This window comes from Protopterus annectens, chromosome 2.part2 (genome assembly GCF_019279795.1).
Source record: "Protopterus annectens isolate FY-2018-M chromosome 2.part2, PAN1.0, whole genome shotgun sequence".
NCBI classification, from domain to species: domain Eukaryota; kingdom Metazoa; phylum Chordata; order Ceratodontiformes; family Protopteridae; genus Protopterus; species Protopterus annectens.
Genome location: NC_056730.1, coordinates 1,140,267,019 through 1,140,292,246, shown reverse-complemented (window position 1 = coordinate 1,140,292,246; position 25,228 = coordinate 1,140,267,019).

The following is a 25,228-nucleotide window of genomic DNA, read 5'->3' as shown; positions in this document are numbered from 1 at the left end:
CATTTGAGGGGTTCATCCCCATCAGGCTGGTCTGTCAGGTCCATAAGTACTGTCTGTGCTCTCCAGTTGCGCTATGCTGTCAACATGCTGATTGCCGTATAGTTGATTGGGCTGTTTATGCATTCTTGTGCATGCATACCATGTATCTGCCAAGCTATGCAGATATCATCATGTGACATTTAATTATGTTTAAATGTGTGCATGACACATATTAATACATTATACTTTCCTTCCACATTCAGCTATCCAGTCATTGTGGCAATTAACCTGCAGATAGTGCTTCAACAACTACCCTACAAACATGTTTTACTGAGGACAACTGACAGACAACAGATGCTGCCAATAGTCCAACATTACCACTGTTGTATGGTTAGGATTTTGTGTATCACCATATCATGTTTGTGCAACAGAAGGACATGTCTTTTCCCATGTGTTTTGGTTGCCAGTTATCATGCTGTCCCACTGACATGATGTGTTGTGTGCCATGTGTTGGCAATACTGATGCCATGTGAGGTCATATATAGTTATGTCATACCTATTGTCAGTTCTCCTCTTCTGACTGTATATAATGCCAATTTAGCATTACCATGGTACAGATAATTTATTCTGTAACAGTACATTATAAGATGTTTGCTTTATACTACATTTCCACATCCATTCCTTATTCACATAAATTCCCACCTTCTGGCAATATTTGTACACATTAACTGATGATTGTAGATGTCTGTGTACATAGTGTTATCCATACTGACACACCATTGTACCTTTGACATGTGAGCATTCACTGACTTATGTTAATGTGTTGAAATGATTCTCACAAAAGTGTTTTCTGCTTAGTAATGAGCAGGGTGCATGACATACACTTGCGACTGTATTCAACATTGGCAGGACAGGTTATGTGTATGTGATTGAAATTCTTAGCTTGCTTACCTATGCCTGTTGATGTTACATGATTGCACATTACTGTGTATGTCTGATTTATACATGCCCATTTTTGTGGATATCAGCAACACAGTCAGCCCATGTGACATGCATTTGCCATTTGCTTAAATGTATTTTGGGGTGGCTTCAACAGAACACTGTGTGCGGTACACATGCATTTGCAATGTAACCTTACCATGTTGTCCTGCATTTCACAACAAAGAGGGGAAGTCTTGGAACTGAATGAGGATGATGGCTTAGAAAATGAAGGGGGTATTATTAAAGTTAATGAACATGTGTATAGATTTCAAACATTATAATATTTTCAACTATAGTAGTGTTGAAATCAATGAATGGCATTTCAAACTGTTTATGAAGGGACTGAAATTTGTCCCAAAATGTAAAAGTGATATCAGTAAGATATTAACAGATTTAAAACTATTTACTAGAAAGAAAAATTTTGAATTGCTGTTTGAAAATAATAGCAAATAATAGCTTCTGTGATGGCTTGGTGGTTAACTACTATGACTGTGGTGTATAGGGTCCTGGGTTTGAGAATTGCATGGCTGTTTATTTTGGGTTTGGGTGGGTGGCCTAATGATTAAGGTGTTTGCCTTAAAACCACAAGGTACAGGGTTTGAGTCTCACAAGAGATAATTGGCTAGGCTTAAAATGGCTTGCAGGGGCAGTTAGCCTAGTACTAATCTATGAACCTATGAACAACCTTTCCCCACCATTAATAATGAGCTTAAAAGAAAAGTACTATTAATCCTACCTTACACCCACAGCTTAAAAACTTCGAGGTGGTAGTTGAAAAAGAACTTAGAGAAGCTTTGAGTAAGTCAAAAATAGTGTCGAACATGACTTGGCAGGAAAGAAGTTTATTGAAAGAGCTAAGTGATAATAAGAACATAAAAATTTCAAGACCAGATAAAGGTGGAGGAATGGTCATCATGGACAATATTATATATGGAGCTAAAATGGAAGAATTATTAAGAAATGAGAGTAAATATGAAACAGTATCCCTTAATGAGATAAACATTGCATTCTAAAATAGATTTTGCACTTAAAGAGCTTTTAAAAGATGAGTTAATTGATAAACAAACTTTTGATTTTTTATTTGTAGAAAAACCTTTGATTCCTGTTATTTTTGGGATAATAAAGGGGCATAAAAATACTCACCCCCCCCCCCCCCGATTGGACCTATTGTTTCGGCCTCTGGTTCAAAAACATACCCTTTAGTGACATACATAGATTCCAAAATTAAAAAAGTTTGGATAAATCAAGAAGGTGTTTTAAAAGATTCCTGGGATTTGCTAAGAAAAATTGAACAAAGATTATTTGATAATGACACAATATTTTTAACAGTGGACATTGTTTATTTGTTTTCGGTTATCCCACACAATGTTGGGATGGAGTGGTTTCTAGAAAACCTCTTGGATACCAAGAAATTTAATTGGAAAGAACATAGAGTTATAATGGAACTATTAGAATTAGTCTTACTTAATAACTTCATAGTATTTGAAGAAGAATTTTTCAGACAGTTGGAAGGAGTTGCTATGGGGGCCTGTTGTGCCCCCAGCTATGCAAATATTGTTCTCAGCACTTGGGAAAATAAATTTTTACTTATTCCACCATATATTAACTACTGGAGTTTTTTAAAAAGATACCTGGATGATTTGTGTTTTTTTGGACTGAAGGGCAAGAAAAATTGATTGAATTTCTACAGTATATTAACAACACCACTAGTTTTCTTAAATTTACACATAATTTCAATAAAGAGATGTTGAATTATTTGGATGTGACTATTTACAAAATTCATGACAGCAAGACCTTTGAGTCAAAGATTTTTAGAAAAGAAACATTTTCAAATTCATATCTATATTTTACTAGCGCCCACCCATTTAAGCAAAAGAGAAATCTGGTCAAAAGTCAATATATTAGAGTATCAAGGATGACCACTGAGAATAAAGAATTTGAAAAAGAGTGTAGTAACTTAAAGCAGATGTTTTTAGAATGAAAATATCTGGAATATTTAATAAATGAAGAGAAGAAGCAAGTTGTGGATGGGAACGGTGATAGATTTGGTCCAATATTAGGACAAAGGTTGGACAGTACAAATCCTGATAGACAAAATGAAATGAAGTTTAAGAACTACAATAGTTCATTTATGTTGAATTTCAATTGTGAGGCGGGCCTAGTTAAACAAATAGTTAACAGAAATTGGAAAATTTTTTCGGAGTTTTCAGATTTAAACACAATTTTCCAGCAACCCATTATGTTTAGTTATAGAAAGGACAGGAACATTAAAAATATATTAGAAAATAATTCAAGATATGGTGAAATGAATACTAGGAAAAAGGGCACATATAAATGCGATAGATGTGCACAGTGTAAATATGTGATGAACAAAGAATGTCACTATCTACTTGCCAGAGACAGATTTCTGGTAAGCAAGACACATGCCACTTGTGACACAAGTGGTATAGTTTACCTGGCTGAATGTAAAAAATGTACCTCTTTTTATGTGTGGAAAACGGAGAGGGCATTAAGAAAAAGTATTTATGAGCACACATATGAGATGCGTAGACAAGATCAGAAAAATGCCCTGTATAAACACAGTACAATATGTAAAGAAGCTCATTTTTTGTTTTTTGTACTGGAGGTAATCCCACTCGATATTAGAGGAGGGGATTGGGAAAACAGAATTGAGGTCAGGGAGCTATACTGGCAATTAATATTGGAGGCATGTAGAATACCAGGACTAAATGAACACATTTCAATGGCACAAGTATTAAAATTAAGAGTGGCAAGATTATAACTAATCCTTATGATGCTCTTTTTTTAAGAACGCTTTTAATTAACTTTTTATGAGTATGTTTGTGTATGTTTTATTTTTAAGGCAGGATAAAGTGTATTTATATATATATATATATATATATATATATATATATATATATATATATATATATATATGTGTGTAAAATGTGTCAGTATGAAAGATCAGGTTTGGCTTAGAGCTAACAATATATTCTTTCATCACAAGAGGGCGTTCATGTATTTTGTATTTATACATATATGCCTGCATTTATATTTATTCTTAAATTTATTAGAGAATTTTGCATTTTTACAAACTTTTATGACAATTACAGGAATAGTTTATATTTATTGATATGACTTCATATTAATATATATCTTAAAGTAGATTAAAGACAAATAATTTATGTTATCCTTTAGTGTAAATTTTTTTTGTACATATGTTCTTTTAAGCAAAATAGCTTCCTTTGTGATTGCTTTTATTAGCAATTAAGTGAATAGTTAATGTGATTGGATTTACTTGGGTAACAATTTGTATAAAAAAGGGGGAGTGTTGTATGCTGCGTTTTTTGCTGAAGAAGTTACATGGTTGACGAAAAACGCGGTGAACAAGTTAAGCGTTTATTTGCTGTTGTTTCTGCTTAATACAGTCGTAGTTCATAGTATTGGAGGCTCCAAGTGCTTTGTTCTGTTACTTATTGGTGAAGTTATTCCTGAGGCACTTTTTTCTCACTTTGTCCTGCATTTTCCTGATGTGTGCCCAGGTTGTCCACTTCATTTCCACCTTCATATTTATGTAAAAAAATGTGCAGATGTTTTCCTTTGTTGCAATCATTGACCATTGTCATGTATTACATTGTTGAAATGGTGAACATGTACCAAATATATAGCCATTTTACAGACATCTGCACACAAATTGCTGGATACTGCTTGCAATACGTCCTTGTTCTCATTATACTTCTGTGCCAACCAGTGTACATTGTTGAAATTCATGTACACAACGTGATATCTTTTTTAAGCTATAGTGTTGGATTTTTGCAAATATTCTTACGTCATGGTATGTTTATGTGCATTGATACTGCTTTCATGTACGTTCCATTTAGGCCACTGACAGCCATACATATATTCCTCACCTGTCTGTTGCCTTTGATATAGCATATGTGTGTTACACATATGCATTCCATTACAAGTTTGTTTGGATTGTGTACACCTACTTGTATATTTAGCAGCCATTTTTCTGCTTTGTTGTAGTACTGCTGCTTGGCACTGTGCTTGTTTCTTTGCCTTTTATATGCATAGTCAGAGGTTTGGTTCTGTCCTCTGCTGGAGTTATCTACCCTTCTTAGATCTATATTTGCTCAACTGTGATGGTACTTGGCTTACACTTGAGTGAACAAGCCCTTAGCACTTTGCCTGAGGACATGAGAACCTGGGTGGCAGATCAGGAGTGTGACTCTGCAGATGGCAGGGGAGAAAAAGGGATCCCTGCTTAGCAAGCAGAGCACCACTGCACAAGAAAGGGATGCCCATTATTGTACACAAATACAAGAAAAACCCATGGTGGGCAGCCTAAACCACCCCAACACAGTCCACCAGTAACAGGGGAAGTCACTAGTTCAGGTACACAGTAAGGATCAAGGTTTAGATGTTTTAAATGTAACCAGATGGCTCATGTAGCATACAAATATCCACTGAAGTAAGGTGGAGAACAAAAGTTGGGGGAGCCAGCAAATGGTAATAACAGTATGTCAGTGGCAAGTTGTCTGGAGACAATAGGGGTACTAAACTATCACTGCAGTTTGTATCCTTTCTTGGTGGATGGAAAACAGGCCACTGCCAAGAGAGACACAGCCTCTGACATAACCATTGTGAAACCTGCATTGATTAAAGAGAAGCAGTACTTGCTGGGGTGGTCCATACCAGTCAGAGCTTTAGGAGGGACCCCATTCCAAATACTTTTGGCCAGGGTTCACCTTGACTGGGAGGGTGGAAAAGGAAATAAAGAAGTGGGTGTGTTTGAGAATATTCCTGCAGATGTCCAGATAGGGGATGATTCTGATAATGTAGTATGTTGTGTGCATGCAGTTACATGCAGACAGGCTTGGAGACAGGCATGTGGGTCTGGTAGCCTGAGGGAGACCCAGACAGACCCCACACCTCAAGCAGGGGCTGGTGATGTGGCTATTTCAGGGAGGGAGGTACACTGTAGCAGTGAGACTGAAGGTGAGCCACAGCTGCTGATAGGTACTGATGTTCCCTTGGACAGGGTGACTGCAAGGGCAGAGGTGAGTGGTAGCAGCCAGGCTGACAATGAGGCACTGCAGTCAGCAGGTACCAGACTTCCTCTAGAAGGGGAGCTGGGAAGGATCACAAAGGTAGAGTTGAGACAGGCTCAGCTCTTGGACCCTACACTATGAGGCTTGCGGGAGGTAGCTAAGGAGGCATCTGATTCTCAAGGAAAAGGGTAGTCCATATACTGGAAAGTACAGTTGTGTACACTTACCATAAATGTAGATATTCGAGAGTATTCACTGTTGCAGTCATCACCTGTGGTGTTATCCCTGCTGTGGTAGCCCTCAGTCGGCCCGAATACCAGAATCAATGTTTTTGTGCACCAGTTGCCATCGCCTGTAGTCTGATGTAAGGTCATCAGTGCTATAAAGCAAGGCAGCTGACATCATTACATCACTTTTTCTTGCCCTAACCCATCAGAAGCACAAGGGAAAAGAGAGAAGTGGTACTGGTGGCTAAAAGCCACCTTGGGAAGCTTATTTCCCCTAGGGGAAGATGTTAAAGGGGGGATGGAGGGAGGAAAACCAAGACTGTGAATACACTCAGACATCTACATTTATGGCAAGTGTACACAACTGTACTATGTTGTTTGTGTTTCACTGTTGCAGTCATCACCTGTGGGAGGATTCCCAAAGCTGAGGAAAGGGGTGGAAGGATAGGTTGAGTCCTAGGTATGGGTCAGGAGGCCCTGCAGAATTGCAGAGGCAAACCCTGCCCTAGACTTAGAAAAGAGAGGTAGGTGGTAATGTTTTGTAAAGGTATGAACAGAGGTCTAGGTGGCCGCTTCCAAGATGTCCGTGGTGGGTACTCCTCTGAGGAAGGCAGTGGAAATGGTGGTTGCCCTAATGGAGTGGGTATGGATAGACTTAGGGATGGGTTTCCCATGGCAAAATGGATACAGTGTGAAATCCATTTGGAAGGATCTATTCAGCCTTATGTCAAGGACCAGTTCCTTGACTTAAGTAGTGAATCAGGGCGTGTGGCGAAAGCAAGGGTACCTTTTTGGCTAGGCTTGTATAGGCCCTAGGGCCAATAACCTAGTACATACCTATGAACCTATGAACCTATGGAAATGGTTTGTTTGGAGATGGGCTTACCCTCTGCCCCTGGGGCAAAGCTTACAAGTAGTTCATCTGTTTTTCTGAATGGCTTAGTACTGTTCAGACAGTATCTGAGTTGTCTGTGCACATCTAATGAGTGTAGAATTTTTCCCCCCTTGTTTTGAGGGTTGGGAAAGAAGGTGGGAAGGTGTATGGCCAGGTTAAGGGTCACATCAGATACCACCTTGGGCATAAAGGAGGGGTTAGACCTCAGGGAGACTCTGTCTGCATGGAAAATGATGAAGGACTCAACAGCCATGAGAGCTTGAAGTTCCAAGACCCTTCTGGCTGAGGTGATACCTAGTAGAAAGGCAGTCTTCCATGAGAGGTATTTCAATTCTGTAGAAGGGGCAGGTTCAAAAGGACGTCAGGTTAGTTTTTCTAACACATAAATCAGGTCCTAGGGTGGCATGGGAGGCCTTCGGGGAGGCCAGATATTAGAAGCCCCTCTGAGGAATTGCTTAATCAAAGGATGAAAGAAGAGGGGTGCATCTGAATCATAATGGGCAGAAATGGCTGAGGCATGAATTTTAATAGAGGAGAAAGAGAGGCCACTATTGAGCAACTCTGCTAGGTAATCCAGGATGAGAGGGATGGAAGGTTGGGGGTACTGCTCCCTTTGGGTTGTTTCCAGGAGCAGAATCTTTTTCCATTTTCCTGCATATGATTTTCTTGTGCTGGGCCTTCTGGCCTCTGTGATGATGTCCAGGACCTGTTTGCTTAACAGGGACTCCTTGTTAGTTTTTAGTGTATAATCCATTCTGAAAGATTGAGAGTCTGTAGGTCTGGGTGCAGTACCCCCCCTCCTGGGTCAAGAGGTTTGACATCAGGGGAAGCAGCTTTAGGTGCTGTAAGGTCAGGCTGCATAATAGGGGGTACCAATGCTGTATGGGCTAATCTTGAGCAATGAGGATGGCCTTTGGTCTCTCCTCTCTTATTTTGATCAGAACCTTGGGAATAAGGGACAGAAGAGGGTACACATACACAAAGAGAGAGTTCCAGGGGAAGGTCAAGGCATCCATTTCCATGCTAGGAGGTGATACTCCCTGGTACAGAATGTTTGGAGCTGGTGGTTGAGGTGCGAGGCAAAGAGATCCACATCTGGAGTCCCCCACTCCTGAGTGATTTGCAGAAAGATTTATCTGTGGAGCTGCCATTCGTGTGGGTGCAGTAAGTTTCTGCTTATGTGGTCTGCCAGGGTGTTGTTGACCCCTGGTAGGTACTGGGCAATTAGGTGTAGCCCCACAGAGGTGGCTGTATGCTAGAGACTCATGGCTAACCTGCACAGGGGGTAAGATTGGGTGACCCCTTGCTTGTTGATGTACCACATCACTGTGGTGTTGTCTGTTTTTATAAGGAGGACTCCTGGCCTGAGATGGGGTTGGAAGGAAGTCAGAGCCTTTTGCACTGACATAATTTCTTTCTGATTGATGTGAAGTTGCTGGACATTTCAAAGGCCTTGGGTACACATGCCTGCTAGATGAGCTCCCCAAGGAATGTCTGCAGCATCGGTGGTGATGGTCTGGCCGGAAGGGTGGAGGATGATGGGAGGACCCTTGTTCATGGTACAGGCCTCTGCCCACCAGAGAAATATGGCCCTCATACATGGGTTCAGAGGGAGTGTGGTCTCTAGAGACTGCAAGTGCTGACACCAAAGGTTCTTTAACTACCACTGAAGTTTTCTCATGTGAAGTCTGGCGAGGGGAATAAGAAGGATGCAAGATTCCATGTATCCCAGGGCTTGCAGGAACTTCCTTGCAGTGAGGTGACTTCTGGAAGCTAGCTGGGTGAAGTAGAGATGCAGGAAGCTCTGCTTTTCTGGGGATAGGAAGGCCATTTGGGATGCTGTGTCTAGCACAGCTCCCAGGAAAATAATTTTTCTGGTGGGGTTCTGTTTTGATTTTTTTCTCGTTGATGGTGAACCCTAGTGAAGTTAGGAGAGATTTGACAAAGTGAAGATCCTGGAGCAACTTTTCTTTGCACTCTGCCTGAATGAAACAGTCATCCAGGGAAGGGTAAATCTGTATATATCTCTGTCTGCAGAATGGTATAGCTGGGGTCAATCATTTGGTGAATAATCTGGGAGCAGTAGATAAGCCAAAGAGCAGTGCAGAGAACTGAAAGTGTTGATAGTCTGCTCTGAAGCGCAATAATTTTCTGCATGATTCCCTGATGGGGATGTGGAGGCAGGCATCTTTTAGGTCTAGTATCACAAGCCAGGCATTTTTTCTTAGCATAGGCAGGAGCTGTTGCAAAGTTAGCATTTTGAATCTGGGGACCACCAAGGAGGTGTTCAGTTTGGATAGATCCAGGATGGGGCCCCAAGTGCCCTCTTTCCTGGGAACAAGGAATAGTCTGGAGTAAAAACCTTTTCCGGTTTGATTTGGAGGCACAGGTTCTACTGTCTCCTGGGATATTAGAGTTTGGACCTGTTTCAATGCCTCTGGCCAGTGGCTTGGGGGGAGGTCTGGGTACCCTCTTGCAATTGGGAGTTTGCTGAAAGAGAATCTGTATCGCTGAGAAATGATTTTTAAGACCCATTTGTCCTTGGTTACAGAAACCCAATTGTCTTTGAAGAGGGTGAGCCTTCCTCCTAGTTTCTGATGAGTGAAGGGAGGGCAGAGGGGGGAGGGAGAGTCATTGTTACTGCTTGTCATAAAAGCTTGGCTTGGAACTCCCTGTCTTAGAGACAGAAGTGGTCCATTATTTGCTTCTTTGCTGGCCCTGGGATAGGGGCCTGGTTGGCCTGTTCCTGTGGGGCTTACCTTGGCCCTGTCTGCTAGGTGCAGGGAAGGCCCAGTGCTTAGAGGTAACGTTCCTGCTGAATCTGGGAGGTTGAACTTGAAATAAATATTCTACTGTTTGCATAGATTTTGCTTTGTCTTCCATCATTTTAAGCACTTCTTCTGCTTTTTTCCCAAACAGGCGCTCCTTATCTAGGGGTGCATCAATAAGTTTAGACTTGACATGATCAGAGAGAGGTTGTTCCTTCAGCCATGCATGTCTCCTAATGACAGATCCTGTCACTGAGTGTAGCAATTCTGACAGCTCTTTTCAGTTGGCACAGTCAGGAGAGGTAGCAATCTTCTGTTTTAATTGTTCCAAAGTGTGTTGTTGATATTTTAACATATGGAACTGACAATTGAGGGCTCTGATAGCTAAGGTTGCAGAGGTGTATGCTTTCTTACCTCATCTGTCCAGAGCTCTGGACTCTTTGTCAGAGGGAAGAGGATTCTTGACAGAACTAGTCTTAGCTCCTTTGCGTCCCTGTGTAATGACCTCAGGGTCTGTAGCAGGATTCCTAAACAGGTATTTGTGAGTATCTGGTACTCTGTAGTACCTGTCAGGTTTACTTGGAGCAGGAGGGAGGGCATCAGGGACTAAGCTGGATTCATGGAAAACATCATCCAACACTTTCAAAATAGGTGGGATGGCCAGGGATCTGTGCTGGGGCAGGTCCAGAAACTCTCTAAGTCTTTTCTTAGACTGTGGGAAGTCTTAAGATTCCCATTGAAAATGTTCCATGAGGGAGTGAAGGGTTTCCGCAAATGAGAGGTCCTCTGGAGAGGAGGCAGAAGGGATGGACTCATCTGCATCTGAATCCTCAGAAACAGTTAAGAGATGTTGCTCCTCTTCAAAATCAGAATAATCAGATACCTCAGACTCTTGGTCTGTCATAATTTCTGGAGAAGGATACCTTTTCCTTTTAGGAGTGCGGGCCTGAGTACCTCGGATAAGGGATATGAGATCCTCCGCCATTTTAAGAATTTGACCTTGGGGTGTCAGAGCACTAGCAAGATGGTGGCTAGAAGCAGATTTCAAAGGAGTGGCCTGGCTTCTAGGCCCAAGAGAATTTGTTTGTCTCTGAGAAGCAGTAGTCGGATGCAAAGACATAATTTTTTTGATTAAATTCAGTAGTGCGAAAGGCCTCCTTGGAAGCCGGTGCCTGCATTGCAGCTCCGGACCCAACCAAGGCAGAGACAGCCAAAGGCTTGGAAGATGATGAAGATTTCTGCAGCATACCGGACTCCAAAAGGGTCTTGGCAGAGGCCTGCGCAGATAGCATGTCAGGCATCAGGGGCTGCAAAAGCACCTCACTGAATTCCAGAGAACTGACAACTTGTTTAGTGGTAGCATTGTCGGAAGGCATAGCCTTGTGTGGCCTGTCTCTATCTTTATCTCTACGTTTTTTCAGAATGTCCACAGATTACTGGCTGATGGATGCCATGTTGGAATTCGAAGATGGGACATGAAAATAATTGTCTACAAAAAGAGCTCTACAGTGAACAGTTCTCGCATTAAAGAGGGCACAGAACCGGCAACAAGGGACATCGTGGTCTGAACCTAAACAAGAAATGCAGTAAGAATTAAATTCTTGGTGTGGGATCTGCTTTCCACAGGCAAGACAATTGTTAACTTTTTCAGACATCGGTTAGTACAAGAAAAAAGGGTCCCCAAAGGGGTACTTAGCTTTAGACATTTTCTGCTGAAATTCAACTTCTGGAAGCGACCGACCGGCACTCATGCAAACTGCTTCTGCTATGTGCTCCATGGCAAGAAAGACTGATGTAATGACATTGACTGCCTTGCTTTATAGCACTGATGACCTGACATGGGACTACAGGTGACAGCAGCTGACGCACAAAAACATTGACTCTGGTATTCAAGCCAACCAAGGGCTACCACAGTAGGGATAACCCCACAAGTGATGACTGCAACAGTGAAACATGAAGAACATCAAAGGGTTACTGTATAGCAAGTGGACCCCTGAGGGAGGGTTAGAGGGTGAGGTAATACAGCAGTTTATAGTGCCCAGAGCCTACCATCTAGCACTTCTAGCCATGAGCAGAAAGTCGGCTGTTTGGCCAAGTCAGCCCTTCAGTTGTAAATTAGTTAAACCATTTGAGCAAGAATCAATATATCGGGAGGAACTTGTACAACTTACCAAGGATTTGATGCCATTTGAAAAAGAACTTAAAACTCGTATGCTTAGGAAATTTAAGAGAGACTCTAAAGATTATTTACCTGGTAAACAATTTACCACACATAAGATGGTTACATTTTCTGAAGTGAAGGAGCAACTAAAAACCTCTGGCAAATGCAGGAGACATAAATCCATATTTAAACAAAATTATAGTACTCCTGAATCTTCTGGGGAGGAGGTATCATCAGTGACATGATACAGATTTGAATACAGCATCTACTTCTCCCTCTACTAAAAAGAAAAAAAATATTCCTACCCCTTTAGAAGGTCTAGATGGGCTGCACTTAAGCATCACCACTGGGGTGTTGAGCTTGGAGATATTATTACAACTAATGATGTCCAAATAAGAGCCAATCAAAATGTTGATAATATTTCCTTGACACAATTATCTGATATTGAATTAGAATTGTTAAATAAAGGATTAAGGTTTATTCATAGTTATTTCATGCTGGAGGATATATTTGTCCAAGATATTATTGAATTTTGTAGAATATTGAATTTAAATTTTTTTTATGATAAGGGGCCACATGCTTAGCATGAGGAATGTATTTTTATGTTCAGATCATCAACGTTTGTGCCTCCCTCTAATAAATATGTGGATGTTTTTCAGTAACAGGTCTTGAGAGAGTTACACTTTCCTTATAATGTGTACAAGAATGTGAAAAATAATTTGTCTTTGTCACAGTATCAAGCTATGATGAATCTGAGTAAAAACAGGGACATAGTGATTAATACTGCAGATAAGGGAGGGACTGTGGTCATCTGGGACTGGAGTTTGTATTATACTGAGGCCCAGAGACAATTGTCTTATCATTGGTTTTATTTGAAGATGCATTTAGATCCTACTCCCCAGTTTAAATCTGATATTTACACATTTTTGCAACTTGCTTGTGAAGAAGGTAAAGATAGTGTTTATCATTTGACAGTATCAGAGCTGGCCAAACAATATTTTTATATGTTGCCTAAAATCCACAAAGATTTTTTGCAGCCTCCTGGTAGGCCAATTCTTTTTCTGGCAGAGGGTCGTTAACTGAGCCCTTGTCAGTTTATCTCTCACAATATTTAAAAACCTTTATTGTGTCTGGTACATTCTCGTGTTCGGGATACTATGGAATTTCTCAATATTATAGATGATATGCAAGCTGAGAAGGGTTGGTATCTGTGTACTCTTGATGTTTTGGCTCTTTATACTAACATATCTCATTGGGCAGGTTTAATGGCATTGGAATATTGGTTAAATTGGGCATCTATAGTTCTGGTTTCAATATATTTTTACTGTGCCTAACAGAGCACGTGTTAACAAAAATGTTTTCTGTTTTAAGGATGAATGCTTTTTACAACTTAAAGGCACAGTTATGGGGGCTTCTTTTGCCCCATTTATGTGGATTTGTTCATGGGATTTGTTGAAGAGCAAATTATTTATGACAATACCCATAACATTTCTTTAGAATCAATGGATATCTGCTGGATATATCTTGATGATTGCTGGCTAGTTTGGAGATTAGATTCTACCTATCTACAGGAGTTTGTGCAATATTTAAATAAGAACAAATGGGGGATACATTTTGCAGTTAATTTTCATTCTACAGAAATTAAATTCCTGGATGTTCAGGTGATGGTCCAGGAGGATGGTACTTTGACTAGTACCAAGTTCCAGAAATATCCCCATTTCAATACACTCCAACATGCCACTAGTTGTCACCCCACACGCATTGTTAAAAATATTCCTAAATCCCATTTTTCTAGGGTTTGTAGGATTTGTTCTTTTGAACAGAAGTCACAAAAACATGAACAGGAGTTAATTCAAAGATTTTGTGATATGGGTTACAAACATAATAATGTTATGGGTATGCCGGCATCTATTAAAGATCTAAAAAGATCAGATTTCCTTAATTATAAAGTCAGGGCTACACAGACACAACCACTAAGATTAACAGCAAATTTTAGGAGCAATACCAGGTTCTTTACGGATTTTGTAATAAAACATTGGGGGATTTTGTTAACAGATGATGGCTTGAGAAATGTGATACCTTCTAGATGTCTTTTTTTCATATAGGAAGGGTAAAACTCTAGCAGGGTGGTTCAACCATTATAAAAAAATTAATAACACTGGTTTAGTTTTACATCAACAGACTATGGATGGTCAATTTTTACAAGGGTGTCAACCTTGTGGGAACTGCAGTTTTTGTAAATATGTGGGCAAGATTAAATATTTTACATCCAAAAGCACTTTTAAAGTATTTGAAATCTATGTGTTTGGTAACTGAAGTTTGGACTGGATTATTTATTTAGCAACATGTACATGCTCAGCTTTTTATGTAGGTCATACTTCTTGTCCTTTTAAGTTGAGGATTGCAAAACATTTAAGTGACATTAGATATGGTTGTTCATCTAATGCCCTATTTAAATATACTATTAAACATACTGTAGCTATTTACCTTTATTGTTATAGATAGAATATTATTGGATAGAAGAAATAAATTTGGGTGGCATACTATACTGACTAAAAAGGAGAAGGCTTGATTAAATTGGGAGGGCTTTTTCAGATGGGCTCAATGAATATTTATAAGCTGTTAATTATGGTATATTATTTAAATCCAAGGTTTGTGTGATTTCTTATGGCACTGAAGAAGGCAGTAATACTGAAATCAGTATGCTGATGTATTTTTCCCATTTTCGGCTTGTTTTTTTTTTCTTTACAAGTGCATTTGGATTGATATGTGAAGATATCAAGATATTAAAGAAGGACTGTCAATTATACTGTATATTGGCCATCTTGTTTCTAATGCATTTCAGTTTCTTGGGCTGTGGACCATACCGTACTTGGATGATTCTATTGTTTTTTACTTCTAGCTATAGCCCATGACATTTCTTTTGCAGGTCATATGGCTATAACGTGTATCAAGAGACATGTTATGTAGAACTTTTATTGGTCTGAGATTGCAAGAAAAATAACAGGGTGCTGCAAAACCTGTGAACAGTGTCAAAATGTAGGCAAGGCAGGAAACAAGGTCAAAGCTCCTTTGATGCCTTTGCCTGTGACTGAGTAGTCAATTCAGAGGGTAGCTATGGATACTGTGTGGTGTCTGAGTATCCCAAGTTCCACAGGGAAGAAATATATCCTAGTGGTAGTAGATCATGCTACTACATACCCTGAGGTAGTGGCTCTATCCTCCATCGAGGCAGAGGAGGTTGCAAATTATTTGTTAGATATCTTCAGCAGGGTAGTGTTCCTGAGAGAAATACTGACTGAGAGATGTGCCAATTTCATGTCAGACTGCTGACTTGACCAGTTTAAGATAGAGTAGGTGACATATTTGCCCCATCTGCTGTTTGCATACAGAGAAGTACCCCAGGAATCCATATGTTTCTCACCCTTTGAGTTGCATATGGGCATAGGGTGAGGGGGCCCTTGGATTTGATTCATTATGAGTGGCAGGGAGAGTGTGAATCCCACAAGGATGCTGTTGTGGCATATGTTCTAAACATCAGGACAAGGCTTAGGGAGCTCATGAGTTTGGACCAGGAGAATCTGGCAGGAGCCCAACAGCCGAAAAAAGGTCTGGTATGACAGGAATTCATGCTGTGGGGCAGCAGGTTACGGTGCTCATTTTGTCAGACAAAATAAGCTGCAGGCAGCTTGGGAATGATCCTTCCAAGTGGTAAGTAAGGTCAGTGATGTTAGCTACATGGTAAAACTGCTAGGCAGGTGGCAGGGACAAGAAGTGTATGACGTTAACATGATGAAGCCTTACCATGATAGGGAGGCCCTTGTGCTGAGTATTTGCAGTGGGTGGCAGGAGGAGTCTGGGGGGATCTGGTGATTGATCTCCTGAGGCTCAGACTGACAGCTTAGTGGAAGGGGTCAGCAATGCCAGTGCAGATGGGGTCTCAGGAAAAGGTATAGGTTTATGTAGTTCCAGAGAGGCTCATTTCTCTCAAGAAATGTTTCTCCATGGTCACTTAAAAAACTAGCTTGAGTCTTCAAAGGAGGGAGAGATGTGATGATGTGAGGTAGTGCCATTTGTGTCAGGGGGAGTACAGCAGTCCATGTGTAACATATGCCAGCATAGCTAGCTGGAATTTTGTAAATAATTATATGTCATTTGAATATCAAACTGATTTGTATGGATGCTGGTGTTAAAAATGTATTTGTAAAGCTGCTTGTGTTAAAAATGTATCAACAGTGGGTCCTGCTGGACAGAAAAGAAATATACATGTATGTCAGGCTGTATTGTTGTAACTTCTGAATTGTATACATTTTAATAGAGGATACTGGAAGGAAATGGGTTAAGCTCAGCCCATCTAAGCTTAAGAAAAATAGCCTGAAATTAAATTACTCATAGGATATCTCATGGGTCTGAATACAGCCAGTAATGCAATATCTATGAAAAACCTTTCTGCGAGAAGGGTAGAAGTGTTGGAATTGTTTTATAGCTTCCAGATGGTGTATTAAACCTTAGCAAAGTTCTACGCATGTATTGTGACAGATCTTTGTCAAATCCGGGCTCAGTTGCTAGTGAGGAGGTAGTGTGGAAGCCATGGAGACAGGTAGTTAGATGTGATGTCATTCTGCAGCTAGCATGGAAATTGTATTTAGATACTAGTGAGTGATGTGTCATTAGCACTCAGCACTTTGTTATTAGACCTGACAAAGACACTCATCTAACTTTATCTTGCCTTGCTTTAGGAAGTAACCAGAGAATAGCAATTCTTCAGTCAGTTAGGAAAATATAGTGAGATTAGCTGAAATTTGTTTTCTGTATCTGTCTGAGTCTTTCCATCTGTGTTGTTTTTTATATTTCCTGTGAATTGAAACTCTGGTGTTAATTGTAAATAGATATTCAGTGTTTTCATGTTTACTATTTTATTATTTATTATTAAATATTTCTATACCTTTCATTGTGGCTGGTCTTTTAGAAAAGATTTAACCTTTGAGAGTAATTAGCTCCTCGTTCCTGAAAGTCTTGCCACTTGGTCAAACATTACCATTTGTACAAGTATTAATTTTACTAAGAGTAATTGGGTACCCTGGTAAGAGCCTTAGAGTAGCTGGTTTTGGGGGTGTTCTACCTTATAGTGTGTGGGTGTGAAAATTGAACCTCAAAGTGTGTGTGTCAGCTTCTTTGAACAGGGACAATGAAACAACTGATTTCACAGACAGGTTAGTGGAGGAGTTGGCTTGGAATACCTGGCTGAGTACCCAACTCTATAGCTGTGTCAGTGGGGAGTCTTATTTGCTTATTTGGGGTCTGGAGGGAATGCCCAGCCCCAGGACTGGAGTGCGCATTCCCTGTGGGCTCTTAAGGGAAATTGTACTTGGTGCAGAGAGCTGCATCTGAAAATACTGTGTGTGTCTATTTTTTCTCAGTGAATGTTCCCCACTGGTGTCAATGGTGAGGATTGAGGCTCCTTGATCACTGGCCCAGAGGAGGGATGTCACAGGATATACCTGCTGTGATGGCCTTCTCCTCCTCTTTCCTTATCTGTACCTTTCCTTCTATTCTAAAAAAAAATAAAAAAAATGGGGCCTATTCCCACCAAAAAAAAATTGCCCATGCCCCTCTGACTTTCTCTCTGATTTTCCTATTCCAGCATCCCTTTTGTGTGTCCCTCTTCTTCACCCATACCCCACATCTTCTTTTCTATCTCCCACTTTCCTTGTGTGTGTGCATTACTTGTGTTCAAATTCCACAACACGAGAGTAATGGAAAGGTGCACGGCCAAACCACTTTATTCAGAAACAGCACAGAGGCCAGCACAACATAGTCAGCAGTCAAATTCCTGTAATCCATAATAAAAACGTCAACAAACAGACTGGTTTTGGCTAACAAGCCTTCTTCAGTACATCATAATGATGCACTGAAGAAGGCTTGTTAGCCAAAACTGGTCTGTTTGTTATAGAGATGTATTTAAGACTGTCAGTTTGCTTGAATTGTGAGATTCTTTTTTGTAAGTTTGTTAATGTACCTCACATTTTGACAGCGATTTTTCATTACTTAAACATTACTTGTGGGCAATGTTCAGTGCACTGTTACTACTGAGATACTCTTGTGTATGCTGAGATATATGGAGTTCACTGTGGAACATTTACATATTACATTGTTATCCACAACTTTGCTGCTGATATTGGTGTAATGTGCCAGATTCTGCAAACTTTATGGAATCCAGCCTTCTGTCTATTCTGTTGTCTGTTCTATTCTTTCGTCCTGCCGTATAACAGTGTACACTGATTTTATATTATATCTAACAAACATTAACTTATTGCCAAATCTGCAGATTCCTAACTGTGATAGAAAGTCAAAGGAATCTCAAAAGTCTGACAATGTTATTTCTAATAGAGGCTGTAATGTGGCTTCTAAAATCATAGTCAAAGTTTAAGTCTTTGAATTCCTGGCTGACAATAATTTAAATGAAGGTTAAAGCATCAATATGCAAATTTCAGACATGTTTGTTAACATATACTTTTTTTTACAGTATAAATATAATACAGTTTAGAAATCACTCCATTAACCAGCATATCATGTAGAAATTTATGGCCTAGGAGAAATGGTATCCCAAGGGCTGAAGCAGGGAGAGGATTCCTAGTAATACTGGCCCTCACTTGTGGGTCCCTTGGGTTGCTATCCCAAAAAGTCCAGAAGGTTTGCTCACTGTGGGAGGGGTAACAGATGGAGTAGATGGCCCTCAAATAACCATGGCACTAAGCAATTTTCAATACTGCCTGGAAGATGAGCTCTCTTGATGGCTTCCTCCCCTATGTTGGGGATATATAGTGTGCAGGGGAATGAATGAGCTATATTCTGGCTGGGAGAGGCTTGATGTTCAGCAGGTATGGTGCCAAAAGGCACTTAGGCAAACGATTAAAAAAGTTATGTACAAAAATATTTCTTGTTCAAATGGCCAAAATATAAATAATTGAATACAATAGCCTGACAATGGCATGACTAAACATGGACTAGTAAGTTCTGATATATAGAAGCCAATTGTAATGCAGTAATTCTGCTCTTTGAAAAAAAGCTACAATTAGTATTTAATATAAAAGTCTAAAAGGGTTGAATGAAAAAGAATTAAGTCCTTTTAAAAACGATGGTTGATTATTTAACATCTCAGGAATTTTTCATTTTCATTTGCAAATAAATAATAAAATGAAATTGTCATTACAATGAACTAATCCGCACTCCAAAATATAGAACACAGCTCCGTGGCTCTGGTTAAGGATTCAACAATCATTAGGTTAGCTTCCTGGAAGTTCCAGGATGAAACTGAATAGAATGTTGCACAGGAAGATGCTCTGGAACTTTCTTTAGAATGCCCACAGGAAATGGAGAACAAAGAATGTATCCTCAGTTTAGAAGAAAATGATCTAAGAGAAGAGTTGCTTGATTTAATAGAGGTGGATGGACATATTAAGATCAATGAAAGAAACAGACTACAGAAAGTCAATAAAACCTGAAAAGTTAGAAGTTTGATTAAACAAATGAATGCTAATTAAGACTGTTTATAGAAATTCATGCAATATAATAGAAGTAAACAGGATATATTACTGTCCAGCTAAATGGGTCTATATTAAAACATCAAAGTTTCACAACTTCGAATGTTCTAATATCGACCCCTATTCAGCGAACACTGAAAATAGCGACACTGCGGAACACCCAATTTCTTCCTAGGGAAGGAATTCAGTTGGCCATTCCTGTGGCTTCGCTATGTTCAGCACTGTGGTGGAAAGTTACGGGTCAGGATCAGGTAAGTGTGCGATTGTGTGGACCTCAGGGTTAGGGTGCGGGGTAGGTAAATTAGGGTTAGGGCACGGGTCAGGTAAGTGTGCAGTTGTGTGGACATGAGGGTTAGGGTGGGGTAGGTGATTTAGGGTTAGGGCGTGGGTGAGGTGAGTGTGCGATAGTGACGGACCTTAGGGTTAGGGTTTAGGTTAAGGTAAGTGGATAGCTAGTGGTGTGTGTACAGTTTAGTGTAGGGTTAGAAGTAGGATTTTAGGTGTATGTATGTGGATTACTGTTTGTTTGGTGTGTTTGTGTTGTGTGTATGTGTGTCGGAAGAGCAAATTTTTTTCCCTTGGAAAAAATTCGCTGTTCTGCATGTTCGATGTTGTCAGCATTCGCCGAATAGGGGTTGATATTAGAACATTCGACATTTTAAAAAGTTGATGTTCTAATATAGACCCCAGCTAAATTAATATCAGATAAAGTCTTACCACAAAAACACAGGGCAGTAATGAAAAGAAAGGGGAGAAATCAAATGCCATCATGGAACTATCGAACAGAGAAAACTATAAAGCAATTAAGACAAGGAGTGTCACTAGTAGAAGACTACAAAAGAGGGAAGAAATTGACAAAAATACTCAGAAAGATAGACTTGATAAAAGGAGTGCACAGTATCAGAACAGATCAGGATCTTTTGTGTAGTATCACAAATAATAAACTAATAATATCAGCACAGGCCGAAAAACTTAGAAGCTATGCAGATAAATATAAAGGAAAAGTACAAAATAAGCAATTTATTGATAACCCAAAAAAGTTTTATAGAAAACTGGGAAACAAGGCAAAAGAAATTGAAACACCACCAAAAACAGAAGAAATACGCATTTTGGAGAAATATCTATGAAGATCCTATGGAATATAACAAAGATGCCGAATAAATAGGAAAAGTAAAATAAAGAATAAGAGGTTCAAATGTATAGGATATAAAATAGGATGAAGTAATGGCCCGAGAAATTGAAACAGTTAATAAAAACTCCTAACTGGAAAACCCAGGCCCAGATCCAACACCTAACTTCTTGCTAAAAATATTAACATCTTTACAAGACGATTTAGCCATGAGTAAGAACTATTTATATGCACAACCCGAAAAGACGCCAGTCTGGTTAACACAGAAAAGACAATATTCCGACTTAAGAGTGAACCTGCAAGCTATCCTAAAACTACAGACCAATAACTTGCCTTCTGACAATGTATAAAATATACACTGGAATTGATGATGACAGAGTTTATAGTAATTTAGAAGAAAACTCAATCAAGGCAATAGAACAAAAGGGTAACAAAATAAAGTCATATGGAACAAAGGATAATTTGTTGTTAAATAAAGTCATAATGGAGAACTATAAAAAGAGGAAGAATCTAAGTATGGCATGGATAGACTTCAAAATGCATTTGGCAATATCCCACATTCATGGATTAAAGACTGGTTAAAAGGTATAAAATGCACTCTACACTGATTGATTACATTACAGCAACCATGAAGCAGTGGCAAACCACTTTGCAGTTAAGCCATAATAAAAGACAAATTATTATTCCAGGGATAAAAATTCAAAGGGAGATATTCCACAGTGACTCTTTGTCACCTCTTCTCTTTTGTCTTGCCCTTAATCCATTAAGCTATCTACTTAACAGATTAGGTTATGGGTACAATTTGGCTCCTAGAAAACAATAAAGTGTAAAGGCTTCTCATCTTCTTTTTATGGATGATTTAAAACTGCACAGTTCATCAGATGAGGAACCGAAAGCACAACTGCAAATGATCAAAACCTTTTCAGATGATATAAGAATGTCATTTGGTCCTGATAAATGTACAAAACAGCCTTTAAAGCAGGAAAGCTGCAGCACCAAGAAAATATCAGTTTGGGACAGGAATGTGATATAAAAGGACTTGAGCAAGAGGGGGTGTATAAATATTTGGGAATTGATGAAGGATCAACAAAAAACATGAACAAATGTGAATAAAACTTAGTAAGGAATATTTTAGAAGACTAAAATTAATACTGAAAACAGCGTTGACATCTAGGAACAAATTCCAAGCTATAAACTGATTTGCTCTTCCTGTCCAAACTTACAATTTTGGAGTGATTGACTGGCCTTAAAAGGTGTTGGATTGGTTAGACAGGAAAACAAGAAGGATGATTCATGCTTATCAAATGATTTATAAAAATCATTGTATACAAAGACTATATATTCCCCGTTGTGAAGGAGGTATGGGCCTCCGCAAAATTGATTACATGTATAGATCTGCAATCATAGGACTGCATACATATCTGCTGACCTCACAAGACCCAACCATAGTGAGAATTTTAAAACATGAGGAGAATAAGTTTAAGATGACTTCCCTACTTAGTTTAGCAGAAGTATATTGGTGTCAAGTAGGAATGGAAATCAAACCAGAAGTAGATAAAAATCAGGCAACAACTGAATGTGACAAAAAGCAAAAGAAAGAATATAAGGTGAAGGATCAGATAGGAAAGCAAGAAATGCGGAATTGCATAAATATAGTTGCAAGTACAGTAAACACGTGTAATAACCTAATGTTGATCAAGATCGAATGTAGGAATGGTTAAGGACAGGTGAATTTAAAACAAAAGATGAAAGGTTAATATTGGTGGCCTAAGATAGTGGACTACGTACATGTTGATTACAAGTCCATTGAACATGTGGGAGAAACAAATAAATGTTAGGTTTTGTAAAACAGAATTGGAAACAGTTGCACATTTTGTTGATGGTTGTGATATAGCATCTATATTACAACATTGAAGTTTTAGTTCATCGAATAACTAAAGCTCGATGATGGTTGTGATATAGCATCTATATTACAACATTGAAGTTTTAGTTCATCGAATAACTAAAGCTCGATCTTATAATATCGAAACCGTAACTTGTCGAACGGCCAATTCAACCAAGGGAAACACTTCCCTTGGCCGAATTAAAAAAAAAACTTTACATCCGCATCCCCTACACCCCCCCACCTAAATATACTGACTCAGAGATTTCTCCAAATTGGAGAAATGGGCATACTCCACAGAACGGCCAAGGGAAGTGTTTCCCTGGGTTAAATTGGCCGTTTGACAAGTTACAGTTTTGATATTACAAGTTCAAGCTTTACTTATTCAATTAAGTAAAGCTTCGATCTTGTAATATAGAACCATGATATATTAATGGCAGAAGGACTGTATACAGAAAGGCATAATAATGTGGCAAGACTGTTGCATTGGGGATTACATTGGAAACATGAGCCACAAATCATTATAGAAAATGATGAAGTTTATATCGCATGGGTCACCCATTACCAACAGTTCAAAAAATAGATGCATGAAAATCAGATATAGTAGACCAGGAAAAGAAGACAATGTAGCATTGCTCATTGAAATTGCTGCACCCAGTGATTACAGTGTCTTACACAGAGTGAAACACAAAGTCATAAAATACCAGGATTTGCAGGCAGAAATTAGGGCAATGTGGAAGAAGGATACCCAGACAGTTCCAATAGCAATAGGAGCAATCGGTCTTATAAAAAAAAAATTACAATCATACTTAGATATGTTACTGACAGAAGTAACTCCATATGAATTGCAGGAGTCAATACTGGGCACAATGCGAGTGCTATGAAGAGCACTTCTGGCTAACATCAAAGATTGAAACAATACTAATTTTATGAAGATTAATCATACTTTGACTTAGGAATGGGGTCCATTCCTGTCATGGTAATAGAAACCCAAAATACTTGCAGAAATTAAAATGAAAGTTCATAGTAGTGCAGTCTAATTAATCTACTCCTTTTCAGATGTTTTTTTTTTCAGTTTGAACTTCCTTATTTGTACAATTTCTATTGGAGTCTCCTTCACTCCACATACTGCTTAAATAAAATTTCGATAATCTCCCTTTTCCATGCTTCAAACACTTAAAAAATCTGTTTTGCATATTAGAACAACTATCACTTTATGGGGCATATAAATTTAACATTTTGTTTCTCCTTAAAGTGTAATGTTCTGTAACCACAGGGATTCTATTTATCCTGCAAAATTCTTTCTTTGGTCAAAACAAGCATGGGCTGTCATGTTCCATTTATTCCTGTTTTGACACAAGCAGTTTGTAGTGTGTTAAAGTAACAGCAGTGAAGAGTGGGGTTATGGAAGTTTTGTGTTCTTATCCTCAGTGTTGTGCATTGTTGGAGTTAGTATAATTAGAGAAGGGGTGTGGGGGTGTAACAGGGCTTGCTTCCCTAAAAGATCACCATTTCTTGTTTTAATACATGTTTTGATAGATTGGCTAGTCAGTGAGCAGTAGGTTTAAGGATGTGTCGACTTATTCTCTCTGTTATGCATTTCTTAGTGTATTTTTTGAGGGTGAGGGGTGAAAGGGGCTTATCCTATGCAAAACACTGTTTTAGTTTTATTTCAGACTAATCAGCTGGTTGATTGTTATTTCCAATGGTTTGTGCTCTGATGAAAGTCTTTTTCAAAGATTTGTTATAAATTCAACTGTCTTCTTCTTCTTTTGGCTTTTCCCGGCTAGGGGTCACCACAGTGGATCACCTGTCCGCTCATGATTGGCAGTGGAGTTTTTATGGTGTTGAGTTGCCAGCCCAGTGCCCAACCTTCAACAGAAGGCACACACTTGTGCGCACTCACACCTAGGGCAAATTTAGAGTGTTCAATCCACCCTACAGCATGTCTTTGGGATCTGGGAGGAAACCAGAGCACCTGGAGGAAATCCACGCACCCACAGGGAGGTTATGCAGACTCCACACAGAAGGCACCCCAGCTGAGGATCGAACCGGAGAACCTCTTGCTGTGAGGTGGCAATGCTGACCGCTGCACCACCACGGCTGTCTGTTATAAATTCAACTGTACAGTATTTAAAATTTAACCAAGCTAGTAACCCATGTAGTCTTCAAAATAATTTCAATTGACCATTACAAGGGTCACATTGTTTAAAATAACCACACCTACAAATACTCCAAATTAGAAGCATTAGGAACCTACTGCTTTAGTCCTTTTGGTTTTTGATAAATAAAATGCTTCAGAAATAAAACTCTGTAAAAGAACGCCTTGGTGTAAATAGGAGCAGAAACAGTCATATGCTAAAATAGCTTATCACAAAGAAGAGGTGGTGTAAGCTTATCTAATTTCTGTTTTAACACACACTTTTAATTGTGCCATTCAGTCATGGAGCAACATTAGCTCCCAGTTTAAGCTGCCAGCATGATACTTTGATTTTCAGTAAGTTATCTAAATCACCTTTAAAATTACTATTTTCAACAAAGTTAAGTACATAACATTGAACTTTATGTATCTACCACAGACTTTGTTGTGTTTGTATAAATTACTTCT